The 16169-nt window shown below is 38.8% G+C and overlaps 1 long non-coding RNA gene across 1 annotated transcript in view; it reads right to left on the reverse strand.

Annotated features, from left to right (window-relative positions):
• Nucleotides 1-644: 644 nt before the first annotated feature.
• LOC145538038 (uncharacterized) overlaps nucleotides 645-16169 on the reverse strand; it is a 67895-nt gene continuing 52370 nt past the window's right edge. The window contains exons 8-10 of the long non-coding RNA XR_014076595.1: nucleotides 9055-9156; nucleotides 2293-2501; nucleotides 645-810 (exon numbers count right to left, since the gene is read on the reverse strand). This is a non-coding gene — a long non-coding RNA (uncharacterized LOC145538038). The remainder of the gene's footprint in view (nucleotides 811-2292; nucleotides 2502-9054; nucleotides 9157-16169) is intronic.

The raw sequence follows: 16169 nt of genomic DNA on the forward strand, positions 1-16169 counted from the left end.
AGCTCTATGTTGGCAGAGATTTCTGTTTGCTCATGAGTGTATGCCAAGCACATAGGATAATGCTTGGGATGTAGACTATGTTTCACAACTATTTTGCTGAATGAATAAATGTGTCACTCTGATAGTTGGAAGCAACCATATCCAGATTTCACTGATCACCAGCTGAAAAATGGCATATAACATAATTGGAAGGTTTAGAAGAAACCTGACCACAGGGGCTGACCATAGGGCTTTTGAAGTCTTCAGTGACTGAGAATGAAGTTAGAGAAGTTCTGTATATTGCTTTCCTACATCTTTCTTCTTTCAACCCACCACCAAGGCAATTTTATCCATCATCTGAGTGTACAATAGAAAAGTTCTTACAAAAACTACCACCATTCTGATGGACAGTCAGATCATGTCCCCTGAGGATGACAAACACATAATTTTATATTCCAAAAGGCAGTAAAAGTTTACTTAAGTTTCAACCTTTGTAGGTTGTTTTGAATCCTCACAGTGATAACGTTGTAGAAGTTCACACAGTTATCTCTCTCATGGTTCATCGTGTAAAGCAGTGTTCCTCAAACTTTTGCACCAGGGACTGGCTTCATGGAAGACAATTTTCCTATGGATGGGGGGGGGATGGTTTCAGAATGATTCAAGAATGTTTTACTTATCATGCACTTTATTTCTATTATTATTACATCAGTTCCACCTCAAATCACCATGCATTAAATCCTGGAGGTTGGGGACTCCTGACATAAAGTGTCCATACATGACCGTGTGACTTATTCATAGAGGATGTTTTATGTGAACTCTTCTTTAAGCATCCTAAAATTAAAAAATAGAAATGTTAAACTTGTTCAGTATAAGATGCTAATTCCAAAAAAAACTGTGCGTGTATGTGTGTGTGTGTTTTGGGAATGGGAGAATAGAGACAGTCATTAAACCACTGTACATAAAACCTTAAATGAAGAAAACTAAGGCAAAGTTTTGAGACTATAGAAAAGCAATTTCTCCAAACTTGAATAAACTGCTTTGGGCAACAGACAAGACACCTCAAGCCGCAGACACAAGACAGAGCCTATAGAGGAAGACTCCTTAAACCTGATACCAATAGTGTCAGAAACATGGAAGAGTTAGTGACAACCAATCAGCTGTGTTTGCCTACAACCTCTCGGTGTATTTGGGCACAGTACTCAAATAAGAAGCTGTTCTTCCAGGTTCACAAGACCCCCTTTTCTTCAAAGGAAGGACTAAATTTAGACTTTCACTACAGAAATGCAGAAATTCGTAAATAATGCTGTCATGTATGTCTATTCAAAAATACTCTCCATCCTTCCAGAAGGTACCATTACCTCACACTGGATGTGAAAACCTGATTTTAATCTGTAGTGGTACAATACAGGTGCCCATTCTTGGTTCCTTCTGATTTACCCTGAATTCAACCTTGGGTATTAAAAATATTTTCTTGTGTTTACTTACTACCTCCACTAATTAATGGGAAATAAGACTTAAATTTTTCCCCACCCATATCTGCAGTGTTTATGAAAGTGAAAGTGTTAATAGCTCCATCATGTCTGATTCTTTGCAAACCCATGAACTATAGCCCACCAGGCTCCTCTGTCCATGGAATTCTCCAGGCAAGAATACTGCAGTGGGTTGCCATTTCCTTCTCCAGGGGATCTTTCCGACCCAGGAACCGTACCCAGTTCTCCTGCACTGCAGGCAGATTCTTTGCTGACTGAGCTATGAAGGAAGCCCTCCCATTATATATGATGAGCAACTGATCACAGTGAATGCTATATTCTCTTCTTCTCTACAACATATGTGTATTTGTATATATATATATATATATATATGTATACCTAGATACATATATATAGGCAAGGTTTATTGTAAATAACTATAGTCTTCTGGTGTTATGTCCCACCTCTTCCCATCTCCAGCTACTCTGATACCAATCTCATCACTTTTAGATATTTAACTGATAAGTTCTAAGTAAATATGATTAGACTGTTTGCTTTTACAATATTAGGCATAATGACAAGATCTATTGATATTTATAATTCTAATTTATTGGAAAATTAGAATTGACTCATTCATGACACTGCCCTCTCGCTTTCTACATACACATACACAAACCTTTCTTCCTCCAAATCTCAACATAATGATATCTAAAATGTTGTCTAAGTCAATATTTATTATAGTATTCAGTTCAGTGGCTCAGTCGTGTCCGACTCTTTGTGACCCCATGAATCGCAGCACGCCAAGCCTCCCCGTCCATCACCAACTCCCGGAGTCCACACAAACCCATGTCCATCGAGTTGGTGATGCCATCCAGCCATCTCATCCTCTGTTGTCCCCTTCTCCTCCTGTCTCCAATCTTTCCCAGCATTAGGGTCTTTTCCAATGAGTCAACTCTTCACATGAGGTGGCCAAAGTATTGGAGTTTCAGCTTCAACATCAGTCCTTCCAATGAACACCCAGGACTGATCTCCTTTAGGAAGGACTCCTTATAACTATGTAAATATAATTCAGCATTAATCTATACAGTAATACATTTATTTCTTTTCCTATAAGTTAAAAATGGTTGTTTTTTTCTCCTGTGAAACTTTTCAATGGATAGATCATAAAATATTCCTTACACTCTTTGACAGAAAGACAAATTCTTTCCATTGGGGACAAGCACACCAACAAACTAAAGGTTCAAAATTCTTCTGAAATATATCACTTCCAGAGCCATCCATATTTCTGTTCCATCTGGACTGATGGCTTGGTGGGCCTTGCATATTTATCCAGTGATTTTTCTTCATTATTTTAGGAATTTCCTTTGTCCCTTTTTTCTTTTTACTGTTGTTTGCCCTGTTTTTGTGGATCCCATTTCTTTCTCTTTCTAGATTTACTCTTTCACTTTAGTGACCACATGCCTACAGTATGGGTAAAAAGAAAGTTAAATTTTTGAGTCTTTTCCTTTTCTGAAGGTGGAGAGGTGCTGCTGTGTTGTTTGTGAGTTCTTAGTTCCCCAGTGAGGGTTTGAACTCAGGCCCTCTGCATTGAAATGGTGCGGTCCTAAACACCGGACGAGCAGAGAATTCCCTTTGATTCTTTTACATGACTAAAAATACCTTTATTCAACCTTGGTTTTATGCAGAATTCCACTTGTCTGTCATCTCACCCAGTTACTTTTATAGAGACCTTACAGTTATTTTATTTTGGAAATTTTGCTATAAATGAGCATTGCTCAAAAGTTAGGCATTCTACAAGTTTCTTTTTTTTTTTTTTTTTTTGGTATGGTTCAGGTAGTCATCTTGGCTATACCTGATGTAAAACTTCTCTAGATGAAAACTGCTATAACTATGCATATGACATAAACCCTTGGGCATTAATTACATATGTAAAATATGTTTACTTAACTAGGGATATAGTCTGAAATTTTATACGTAGAATATGTGGTTATATTTTCTTTATCTAGGTAACTAACTCTACTGGTAAATTATCATAGAAAGAATGACTGCTATTCTAAATCCAATATTACTCTAGGTGTATATTCAGGTTTATAGTCCCTGAGCATATGGGGTTTATGTAGAACTAATAGGATATAGGCCATAGGCTAGTATACAAGAGATTTTGGAAAGTTGAACTGAATTTGGAGCGTTGTGACTAGAAATTTTAAGGCTGGGTTGGATCCCCTCAGTAACACCTAGAATTAAATTATGACGTATTGTCTATCAGGAAGGCTCATTAGAGACTCAGTGCCCAAGGTTTTTCTTGGGGCTTGGTTAGAAAAGCACCCTCTGCCTAGCATGGATGAAAATTTGAGATTCCCAGAAGAAAAGTGGTTGTTCAGCATAAACCATATAGTTTGCACAGGTTAGGCACAGTGAGCCAATAATATCTGTCAGGGAATGGTGGGAACCTACAAGAAAGCCAAATTCTAAGAAGTTAGCCAAGGACCAATCTTGCAAGCAGGACTTTATAGCAGTCTTAGTCTTGCTCTGTTAACTCTTTTCTGGGGAAAAAAAGGCAAAATAAGGGAACTGAATTTTATCAAGTATCTCTGTGTCAAAATTATTGATAGGCGTTTTAACAAGCATGCATGCTAAGTCGCTCCAGTCATGTAGTGTCAGGTGACGTTCAACTTTTAAGGGATCCAATATGTTGTTTTCTTCCTTTGTGTGCCGTTTCTCAGGACTCTCTGTTCCTTATCAGTTCCTGGAAAACAGGACGAGCAGAGCTGCACGCAGTTCTCAGGACTCAGATCATGGGAAAGGGCACCTGCTTGGATTCCCTTCAGTGACTCCCCTCAGTGACCTTTTAGGACTATCCATTTTGCTGCAACTGGTGGAGTTTCATTCTTTTTAATGGCTGAGTAATCATTTTATTGAAGATATATAAGCATGCTTTTCTGCCAATAAAATACCCTTGTTTCACTCGAGACTTGGGTCCCCTGCGTCCTTCTTCTCATCTACTCCAGTCCCCAGGTCCCGGTCTACGAAGACCGTGACAATGTAGGACTCTTTGTGACCCCATGGACTATAGCTTGCCAGGCTCCTCTGTCCCTGGGATTCTTCAGGCAAGAATACTGGAGTGAGTAGTCATATCCTCCTCCAGGGGATCTTCCTGACCCAGGGACTGAACCCACAACTCCTGCATTGGCAGGCGGGTTCTTTACCACTAGCGCCACCTGGGAAGCATTAAAATGTTTTTAATGTATTAAAATGTTTTTAATGCATTAAAATATATAGTAGCTCATTTCATTTTCATGAAATCTCCATGAGGTACAGTGACAGGAGTGCTGAGGCTGAAGGGTGAGGAGAAGTAATGAGGAGTTCCCTTTGTCCCAACCCTTGATTGCCTAGAGATCCTGCTTTCTATATTATGGCAATTACAAAAGTCTAGAATTGCCATTCAATACACTCAATCAGTTTAGGACTCATTTCCTGATTTAGGAATTTCTTTTTTCCTGTGGATTGCAGTAGGTCATGTCAATTATTCTTTGAAAAATTAAAGTTGGTTTCTATATTGTCTCCCATCCAGTACAATGCGCACCCATATTCTGTTTGGGGTTTCTAAGCTTTCTGTGTTTTATCTTGGCCTCTGAACCTCCCGCAGAGAGTGTAAGCACACAGAGGTAATTTTGTATTTTTCTGAGGAATGGGTGAATTTGGTAAATGGCAGAGAAATCAAACATATGTAAATGTGTTTAATTTGATGAATTGTATCCCTAATAGCCATCTGCCCATGGCACAGGAAGATGTAGCAGGGATCAATGCTTTCTGTTATCCCCACTCCCTTAACTTTCTTTGATAACGCAGACCTGCATCACCATTTCTCCCCAACTGGAACCTTTGGGGAAACTCTTTATCTTTCACATGCGGTTCAAGCAGAGTCTGACATTTGTAACACGTCATTTACTGACCACAGATAACGTTGAACGTGTGTTCAAGCCAATCAGAATCTATTTCTGTCTCCCCCAAATCTTTTGGAAGTGCAGTGGGGTAGGAAGAACCCTTTTCTCTCTGCAGGGTTTGGAAGGGGTGAGCATAGAAGCTGTTGGTGACATATAGTGGGGGAGGGGAGGAAGGTGACTGGTGGGGAACATCAAGAAAAGGAAATAATATGCTGTCCCTGGTCCATCTCAGGGTCTTCCTCATCCTCCCCATGTTCATAAGCCTTTTTTATTGGCCTAATTAAAGTTACATTTCTGCCTCTACCAACCTCAATGGCCCTGACCACTAGAAGGGCCCTGACCTCTATTGTACCTAGAGGGTATTCTTGGAGAGAAGAAAATTAAACTTGGTATCCAAGCTCTCTAAGTGAAATAATAAGGAAAATTATTCTAGGAATACATATTCATGAATAGAACAGAGATAAATCAAGACTATAGGATTAGGCCTACTCTCTCTAAAATATCTCAGGACGAATTTTCTTTTGCTTAGAATTATAGATCAGGGACCTCATTGCAGGCCTGCTTGAACTAGTCCTCCTGAAGCCTGCCAGGCTCCTCTCTCCATGGAATTCTCCACCAAGAATACTGGAGTGGGTTGCCATTTCCTTCTCCAGGGGATCTTCCCGACCTTGGGATAGAACCTGGATCTCCTGCATTGCAGGCAGATTCTTTACTGTTTGAGCCACCTGCGATTCCCTCCTAGTATTAAAGGGAGGATCACGTTCCAGAGCAGCTCTTACCCTGAGGTGGGTATGAAGCTGAAGCTTTCCTCTGATAAGTCTGTATTCTTGGTAGAAGTTCTGAGCAGGTACCTTTAAAATTATAAGAATGCTTCTCAAACAAGATGAATGTCTACTTTTATTTTGTTACCTTTATGATCTTTTAAAATATTTATCTCTATAATAAACCTGAAATATGTTTTGTTTCCTGGCATAGGACTCTAACTAAGAGGAAGACTTTTCTACAAACATATAGAAAAAAGTATTCTGAATATTTTCTTTTAGAAGTGCTTTAAAGTATGATTTTATATAGTCTCTCTAGATGATCTGAAAGAGAATTCTGTACAATTCTTTTTAAGCAACAGGAATAAATTGCAGCATTTTGTTTTCATATCATACAGCAAGTATGTCTACCTCTTGGAAACATATTGAGGATTGCTATTTCCAAATAATACTTGTTTGTGCCAAAGTGAGTTGGTACTTTTTGCTCTATTTTTCTAACAAGAGAGCCGGTTAATGCAAATTGTGTTTAGGTAGACATCAATATTTTGCTGGGATAAACGCTGGCAGATTTAATTTCTCTTGAAAAGTGGCAGTCATATGATGTTTCTAACTGATTAAATAGAAATTTGATTATTTGGAAGTAATAGCAAAAATCCATCTTTAATTTCATGCATTTTGGTGAGGAGTCATGCAGTTTCCATGCCAGGTTAATGGGAGTTTTCTTACCTGAATGACAAATCTAAAAAGGCACCTCATAATATAATTATAATGGCCTAGGTAGCTTTTCATTCACAAACTCATATTTAGGTAGTTGAGCTGTATTCTCAAACTGCTTTCAGCAAGTAAATGTTACCATAGCTAGTCATTAATCTTGCTTTTACTTTTTATTTTGTTAAATGTTAGTTCATTGTTCCCCAATTTCCTAACCCAAATTACCCTTTTCTATTAATTTATTTGGGCACAATAGACTACTATCTGGCTATCTGTGAATGGTTTATAAATAATTACATTTTCACCAACACATGCATACCAAATCACAGAATAATGTAGTGAGATTATGTGCTTTAAGAGTTTATTTCCAAACTCCTTTTACTCTATGTCATCCTGGGTGTAACTCTGAGGTTGTATCTTTTCCTCAGTAACTTGGAGAAATGCTCTCTTTCTCACTGTTGTTCAGGAAAGCAATTTCCCCTCAAATGTGCTACTGCAAAGTAGCAGGAGCTGGTTGCTGTGGGATGTTTGTGTGTTTGCATGGTGCACATTTTTCCCCTGATGACTGCTGTCATATCGACTCACTTTGATAGTCAAAATAAGTCTTTTAAAATGTTTCTCTATACACTCCAGATTAATCCAAACCTAAAACAATCAAGCTGACTTTGTTTGCCTCTTGCAGCACCAGCAACATCAAGATAGCAAACAACACTTTCAGCTTCAAAAATGATTGCCATTGTTGAACATGTGAGAACCTGATAGAAGGAAGCTTGACTTTCATAAAAGAAATTGTCTCTGGAGGGCTTAGAATGGCTCAGAAAGAGCTTGCCTGGGGAGTCAGGAAGATGCTATCAATGGCACATACTCGAGGTGCCATTTCACAAAGAGTCTCTTTTCTCTTTCTTCCCCTCTACTCTCCCCACCCTTGCCAATGTTAACAGAAATTCTTGCAAAGTTATAGAATGAAGGTGAACAGGACAAAATTAGTAGATTTCTGTGAGTCATGACAGTTTCAACACAACCCCTAGCTGTTCTTCATGTTAAATTATAGTGTGGTGTATTTTAGCGTGCATGGGGATGATTAACCATGAGGCAGGCTCACCTCCAAAAGTGGTACTTTATGTCATTGTGCTACAAAAACTGAGAGAGAAGTAGAGATGAGGTAGGGGGCCAAATGATTTGAATTTATATGATTTTCATCTCATTATCTTAATGCATGGTATGGACAGCAGACTTGCTAACTTCAAACGTCCCCATTAATAAAAGAAATCCGTAATAAGACCTGGGTTACACAATGCCAGTGCTCAAACGGCCCCAGGGATCTTTCTTAAAGACCTGATATTAACTATGGGGATCCTGACATGACATTTAAAACAAAACAAAACAAAAGAGGTATCTTTACAGAATGAAGCATCAAAATGATCTCTTATAATTAGTGAAGTTTAGGAAGAAAGGATAATACCTTTTCTACTTGAGATAGACCTGCATTCAGACAGGAAGCCAGAATTTTTGTTTTAGATGTCCTAGAGTAGTGGGATGACTTTGAAATAGCAGTAGCTAACAATTATTGAGCTCTTATTACATGCCAGAAATTATGCTAATTGTTTGTACCAGTACACGATGGACTCACATCGCCTCTATGAATTAAGTATGTACTTAGTAGGTCCATTTTATAGAGGAGGGTACTAAGGCTTAGAGAGATTAATTTCTTTGCCACCTTGCTAGTCAGTGGTGGGCCTTTGAGGGTTTTCCCTCTCTTAGTGGGGAAGAAACCAAAGTGAGAGCTGTACTGCTTTGAAAATGTAAAATCATTGGTATAATTGGGAGGCAAAACTCCATGGTTCATCTTGCCGCATTTAGTGTCCTAACTGAAATAGGACCCTGGTTTTCTGAGGCAAGCTCACCAGTATCAAACACAATTTTTGTTTCACTGCAGATGAGAACTATGAATGCATTTGTTTCTGTTTGCACCCTTTTCCAGCTGAAAACCTCTCTTGTTAGCTGTCAACAATGTCACTTCCACATTTTCATGTGATGGGTTTCTACTGCTGCTTATTTTGAAACAGAGGTGATAATTAATCTTCCCACATTCACGCATGCAAACATATTTCAATTTCAAATGAGATAAGACCCAAGCTGAAACACCCACACTTGTATTTTACATAGCTTTGTACATGCATTGTAACTGGCCTGATTTTTCTCTGTGGCAGTCACATTATTGATGATGAGTATAGAAGTCTTATTTCTAACGGACAGCATCAGCAGAAAAGGAAGTAGACACATTAGCAAAAGCTGGAAGGAAGAAAGGAAATGGGAATCAGGTTAGTCATTTTGCTGATCCTATACATTTCTCTGATTCATCTACTTGTTTTTAAACAACAGCATAATTTTGAAACTTACCTATAGTATCAGGTAAATACATCTTTTCCTACATTCACTGTCACTGATTTTGAAGTCAAATCTGATCACAGCACAGAATCAGAACTGTAAGAGATTTGTCATCATATTGTTTATATTTACATGTATGTGTCTGGATACTGATTTCTGGACTAGGATTTTAATAAAGATTATTTATTGGGGGCTTCATACCGCTAGTTTAGGATAAGTTCACCTCAAGCCATAAGAATAGAGAATAAAATTTTAAGGGGTTACATTCTATTATCTTCTGTTTGTGTATATCATATATCGTTCAGTTTTTTTCATGGAGTTTCTTTTGAAGAAACCACAAATCCCACTTAGAACCCTAAATAACATGATGTGTTGTAGGTGTGAGCATACATGCTAAGTTGCTTCACTTGTGTCCAACTCTTTGCAACCCTATGGACTGCAGCCCTCCAGGCTCCTGTGTCCATGGGATTCTCCAAGCAAGAATCCTGGAGTGGGTTGCCATGCCTTCCTCCAGGGAATCTTCCTGACCCAGGGATCGAACCTGTGTCTTCTGCAGCTCCTGTATTGCAGGCAGATTCTTTACTGCTGAGCCACCAGGGAAGCCCCTTCTTATAGGTATATATTCCTAAGGAGGCCAGCCCAGGGTCTTACACACATAACACGCAGTTCTTAGCAGGCACATATTCTGGGTTCTCATATTTCACAGAGAACTGCAATAAATCTATCTCTTTTTCTCACTTCTTTTTGTTTCCTCTGGTCTTTTACATACTTTCCAGCTGGAAGTGACTTCCAGGATATCTGCAGCCACTCATGAATGATGAAGGCTGCTTTGGTGATGGTTGGAGGTTCAGCAACTTCATAGCACCTGTACAAGGAAGTGTACAATTTTCTCACTCTGAATGCTGTTATTAAGATCTTCTGGTAAATACATTTTTTTCTTCATTTTATAGATATGTACATATACATGTGTAGATTTATAAGTTTGTATTTATAAAAACAAAGATGGTAATTTAGAGTCATAGCTGAAACAAAATAGAAATATTAAGCAAAGGAAAAGGAAAAAAAAGGTGAAATAAAAGTTGTGTACTGCCTTTTTCTTATTTGTCCTATGACTCAAAATTTTATTTGTCATGTTTTGCTTCTAGATCAAGTTTTAAGATAGTCATTTTAGTATAAAATATTATTAATAATTATCTATTTAGGTTTTAATAATTATCTATTTAGGTATTATCCAATTAGGTTTTAAATTTTACTTAAAAATAAATGAGGCAATTCTGAAGAAAAAATCCGATTTACGGTTGTTTGGGAGGCATATTCTGATTTGGACTCTTTTTCTGTATGTAGAGAATAGTATAAGAAAAGTAATGATATAGATGGTCCAGCAAACATGGAAGGTGTGATTTGGAGAAGAATAAATAGTAAAGTTGGGACATAATAATTTGAGGTACTGGGATTTTGATCTAGGAAGACATTCTCAACATAAATCAGGAAATATAAAGATAAATCTTAGAACAGAATTGAGAACCTATACTGTTAACTTAAAAACCTGTAATCTACTGTACAAGAAGGTGACATTTAAGACTAATAATAATGGCTAACACACATTGAGCATATTTTGTATGCCACAGATTGTCCTAAATGCTTTGCATAAATTAACTCACTTAATTTGCACAACAAGCCTAGGAAGTAGGTATTATTATTGTGCTTATTTAACAGACAAGGGAAGAGAGAACAAAAGGTTAAGTAAATTCCACAAAATCATTCAGCTGGCAAGTGTCAGAGTCATGGTTTCAAACCGAGGCAATCTACTCACAAAGCCAGAATTTTAGCCAGTAAATAGGATGGCAGAGAAAGAGAGATGGATCACAGAACATGATAATTCGCACTACTGGGCAAAATGAAGTCGGAGTTGGTGAAGAAGAGAGCAAAAGAGAGCATGACTTGGAGAATTATTAGGAAAATCTGAATTGTGTAGTTTCTCAAAATCCAAGATAGAAAGGCATTTCATAACAGATCAACAGTGATGGGGAGATCAAGGAGAATGAGGACCTAGTGAGGTTTGCTAGCTCAGGTGACTTAGGAGCATGGTCTCTGCAGGAGAGCTACTTCTGGAACACCTAGGACTGAAGAAATGTGGCCTCATCTATGGCCACACTGTCAATGATATACAAAGTCAGCATTAGTTTCATAGAATTGAAGATTCTAATGGTTGTAGGCAATCAAAAAAAAAAATACACTGATTTGGTGCACAAGTACTGATAAGGACTGAGGAGATAAGTACATGGCCCACTTCTTCCAGTTTGCACTTAAATGTTACTGAAGCTGTCCCTGAAGACACTGCAGAAAATAACAACTTTCCTTTCCTCCTTATCTCCCTATTCCCTATCCACCATTTCCTTTTATATTTTAAGGGGCTAATAAAATATAATCCCTTTATTCAATATTATAGTTGTAAACATAAATAAATTTTCTCTAAGAAATTAAAAAAAACAAAGAAGAAAATGCCACTTAACATTGTTGGTATGTAAGTATAGGCCAGAAGGAAAAATATTGATAATATTCATTATCAGGTGACAAAGCTACTAACTTAGTAGCTGAGTACTCCTAAGCTCTCAGTTTCCACAACCTGAGTTGTCAAACTTCATAAAATGCACAAGATTAAGGTGCTTGATTTTCTGGGATACGTATACTGGGTACCAAGGATGCTACTTTTTGTTCTTGTGCAATGGCACCCTACTCCAGTACACTTGCCTGGAAAATCCCATGGACAGAGGAGCCTGGTAGGCTGCAGTCCACGGGGTCACTAGGAGTCGGACACGACTGAGTGACTTCACTTTTACTTTTCACTTTCATGCATTGGAGAAGGAAATGGCAACCCACTCCAGTATTCTTGCCTGGAGAATCCCAGGGACGGGGGATCCCGGGGGGCTGCCATCTATGGGGTCGCACAGAATCAGACAGGACTGAAACGACTTAGCAACAACAGCATATCATGAGTGGCTTCCAGGTTTGTTTTTTTTAAAAAAGCCTGGTTTCTGAAGGAACCAAATTTCTATTTCCAGGACTTCCTGGCTACTATCTGGATATCTTTTCTATTTATGAGAATAGACTTTAAACAGTTGATTTTGCTTTTCAGGAAATGGGCAAAAAAAAAAAAAAGGAGGGCAGTACCAGGGAATTGTTTTCTGGAAAAGGTATGTCATGTGCCTGTACTTATTTTAGTATAGAAGAGGCAAATTGGGACGATGACTATGGTATTGCCAGGTGCTTTTATGTTCCTTGTGAAGAACAGAGGAAAGTGGGTTATAGTCTAGGTCTTCTGGCTGTAGGGAAAATTTAATCATATCCCTCAATCCATTGGCATGATGTATCAGGATTTCTGCAGGATATTTTATAAACATTTTATTGGTTACTTAAGGACAAAGTAGAAAAGTGTGGACTGGGTGTTCAGGCAATTAAGAGGCTCTGTTGCAAGCTAAAATCTTCACCCCAAGAATGTTTTTTAATCAAGTCACTCAAAAAGATATAAATGAATGATGAAAGAATTCATGTCATCCTGGAAGAGGATTTCAGTGTTGTACTCCTGAAACCATTTTAAAGGCTTTATTTTTGTAGTTAATAAAGACTTAGAGAACTATATTGTAATTATCTCCCCAACTAGAGGGACTTGTTCAGTAGATGATACTGTTTTTTCTTCACATTGAATTGCCTTAGTGTGAATTATTTTCACTAAACTACCAATGTGGACAGTCTGTAAAGAATGTCAGCTCATCCTTCAAGAGCAACCAATTTTAAGATGAACACCTGGGTATTGTCCATGACATCAGGAGCATCTTCAAAGTCAATATACCTCTTCATAGACTCCCAGCAATTTCTGACATATATATCTGTGTAATATATGAGAATATGAGGGACATGTAGCAAAGGAGAGAGAGAAGTGAAAAGAATGGGCACTTCAATTTGTAACTTCAATTCTAATGAGAATACTGGGGGAAATGACTATGTCTATTTGTAAAAGTCAGAAAAACAATATGATTCACTACCTTAACCTTTTTCATTAAAATAGATTGTTTTCTTCCTGTATCTGTGTTCATCTTCAACCACAGAAAATTAATCTGAATGTCAAAATAGAATAAAGTGTCTTGCACTAAAATAGCATTGCTTATCAATAACATATCTTCAAACGCATGCTCTAAAAGGTGTTTTATTTCCACTTCGTACTCTTAGAAACATTCTCTGGTGATCAGACACCTTTTCTCTGGACCTTTCTCTTGGACCTTTTCTCTGCCTTTCTGTAAACAAAACTGGAAAATGAAAGGACAGAATGAGAAGGCAGACTGCTATGAGAACAAAAAGAAATGGCACTAGGCAAAGTAAAAGGGAACAGTTTAAATCAATTAGTTGAGAGATACAGATGATTAATACGTTCAGAACATACCTCCTTGGTTTGCATGAGAGTCCTGTTTGAACTCTATTATAACCAGTAAATAATTTCTTGCCTCAGATGCTTGTAATGTATGGGCCAAAACAGCTGGAAGCTATGAATACACAGTTACTCGTGTGCTACTGCTTCTCCAATAAAGTCCTCCAAATAGCGCCTGTAAATGTCCAAAAACCACAGGCCTTCCTCAGAAAGAACTGACAAAGAATATCAATTATATTTTTAGATCTTTAAATGGAAATAAGTGAATAATTTAATTCACTTCTAGATGGCTGTGGATTTGAGCTACCTAAGATTTTCTGGGTAGATACAAGCAATATGGCTATATATAGAAGGAGAAGTAATATTTTTAGTAGTGTAATTACAAAGCAGACAGGACTCACAAAAATTATACCTGGAAAAAAAGAGGCTTCTGCTTTTGTTTTTCTGGAGCTTTTCAGCGATCAATTTTGGATCAATTCTGAAACATTTTCAAAACGTTAAATACAGGAAAGAAAAAAACACTGGTAAAAAGGAAATGGATAGCACAGTTTCTTTAATTTGAGTTTCATATATTAACTTGCTCCTAGACTTCCTAAAGATCATTCTGAAACTTTTAATCTATAGTATTTGTTTATAAATACATAGGAAAACAATAAATGTCTTGAACACCATCTGCCTGTATTTTCCCTGAAGGGCTTTGCATATTTTCAGCAAAAAACAAGTCTACATGTCTTGTAATTTTCACCAAAATGTTTCATAATTTCACAGCAGCCCCACTAATGAAATACAGTATGAGCCCTTATAATAAGCCAGAATGATTCCAAATTGCACACAGTGCTTCCTAATATTGTGAAAACAGCAAGAATTGCTTGGGAGTAGGAGAGTTGCTTCCTGCTCTGGGTAGAAAAGAAGGTTGAGAGGAAATTTCATTTTGAAAGCAGAATGAGAAAGATTGATATGTGTATCCACCTTAGATGAAGTTCAAGGAACTCAGAAACTTAGAGAAATGAGTCTGAGAGGACTCAATATTAGCTGTGATCACTGAGATCTAGCAACGATTTTGGGAATAGATACCAGATCATTTCCTCATATATGGTATATGAACATCGATGTAGAAAATCAACATCTAGATACCTGAAGAAAAGGATACTGCAGGTTGCAAAATTGAATCTGAAATTAATTTCCTGGTTTGCCACTGTCATAAATCCGAGCTTTCAACATGGGAAGGAGATAGGCCAGCACATGAACGCTTATTAAGTAAGATTGGATTCATCAGTATTAAAAAGTTACTCTAGGAAACAACAAGATGGTGGAGGAGTAGGTGGACCGGGAGTACATCTCTCTCCATGGATACATCAGGAATGTACCTTCAGACACAAGCGCTTGCAGAACACCAGCTGAGAGCAGACACGAGTACCTGATCAGAGGAAAAGAATATATAGAACCATGCAAAACTCGGTAGGATGAAGGAACTAGGGGGAAAAACAGGAGTGTTAGTAGGACTGGACCTGCCCTTGGGAGGTGGGGGAACTGAAGCAGGGGTCCGGTCCCCACACTGGGGCAATTGTCTGAGTCAGAGGAGAAACATTTAAGGGTGAGAGTGTAATAGCTGATCTGTGGCAGCCTAAATAGAGTGAGAATCAGACAGTCCTTGCTGCAGCCGTACATACCCTGGACAGGAACGATGATCCCCCGGAAGGTGCAGCAGCTGGGAGCTGGAGTTTAGGGATTGTGAAGAAATCCCAGGGCGAGGGCTGCTGTTGATTGTGAGAGACTGATTGAGGGGATGTAAGGGAGGAGACTGTGGAGGAAAATGCCTGTGGAGGAAAGCTGGGCAGCCATGGAAGCAAGGCAATACTACTTAGTCACGTGTAGGGGGTGGAGCCATCACCAGAGCCTCTCTCTCCCCACATGCCAACATGGGGACTGAACAATAGAGAGGCTGGCCCAGCAAACATCTGATGCCCTGAACTGCAGAGTAGGACCCCAGCCAGGGGACCCCCTCTATGTGCCTGATGCACTGAACAACAGAGAAGGACCTCAGGCAAGGGAACCCTCTATGTGTCTGAATGGGTGGAGCTACAGAGAAAGACTGGCCAAAGAGGCCTACTGATTGCCAGCTACAAGAGGCTAGAAAAAAGTCTCTGATAGGGCCATAACTCCTGTGGTGGAGGGTGTCCCTGCATACTTGGAGCTGCCAGGGTCTCCGTAAACCAAGCAGCTGTGCCATCTTCATGCTCAACTCTCACTGGGGCAGAGCTCCCACAGGCAAAAAATATCTCGCGTCTATGCATGCAGGGCTGCTTCGGTCGTGTCCGACTATTTGCGACACTGTAGACTGTGGCTGTCATGGAGGGGGCTCTCCAGGGAAGAATATTGGAGCGTATTGGCCACTACTGGTTGTCATACCCTTCTAGAGCACTGTATTTCCTGCTCCCCTAGCCGCCAGCTCCCCTGAGTACCTGGTACTGCCAGAACCCCTGAAACCGAAGCA

The sequence above is a fragment of the Giraffa tippelskirchi genome, chromosome 1, assembly GCF_054371585.1.
Source record: "Giraffa tippelskirchi isolate mGirTip1 chromosome 1, T2T-mGirTip1v1.2.pri, whole genome shotgun sequence".
Classification (NCBI taxonomy): domain Eukaryota; kingdom Metazoa; phylum Chordata; class Mammalia; order Artiodactyla; family Giraffidae; genus Giraffa; species Giraffa tippelskirchi.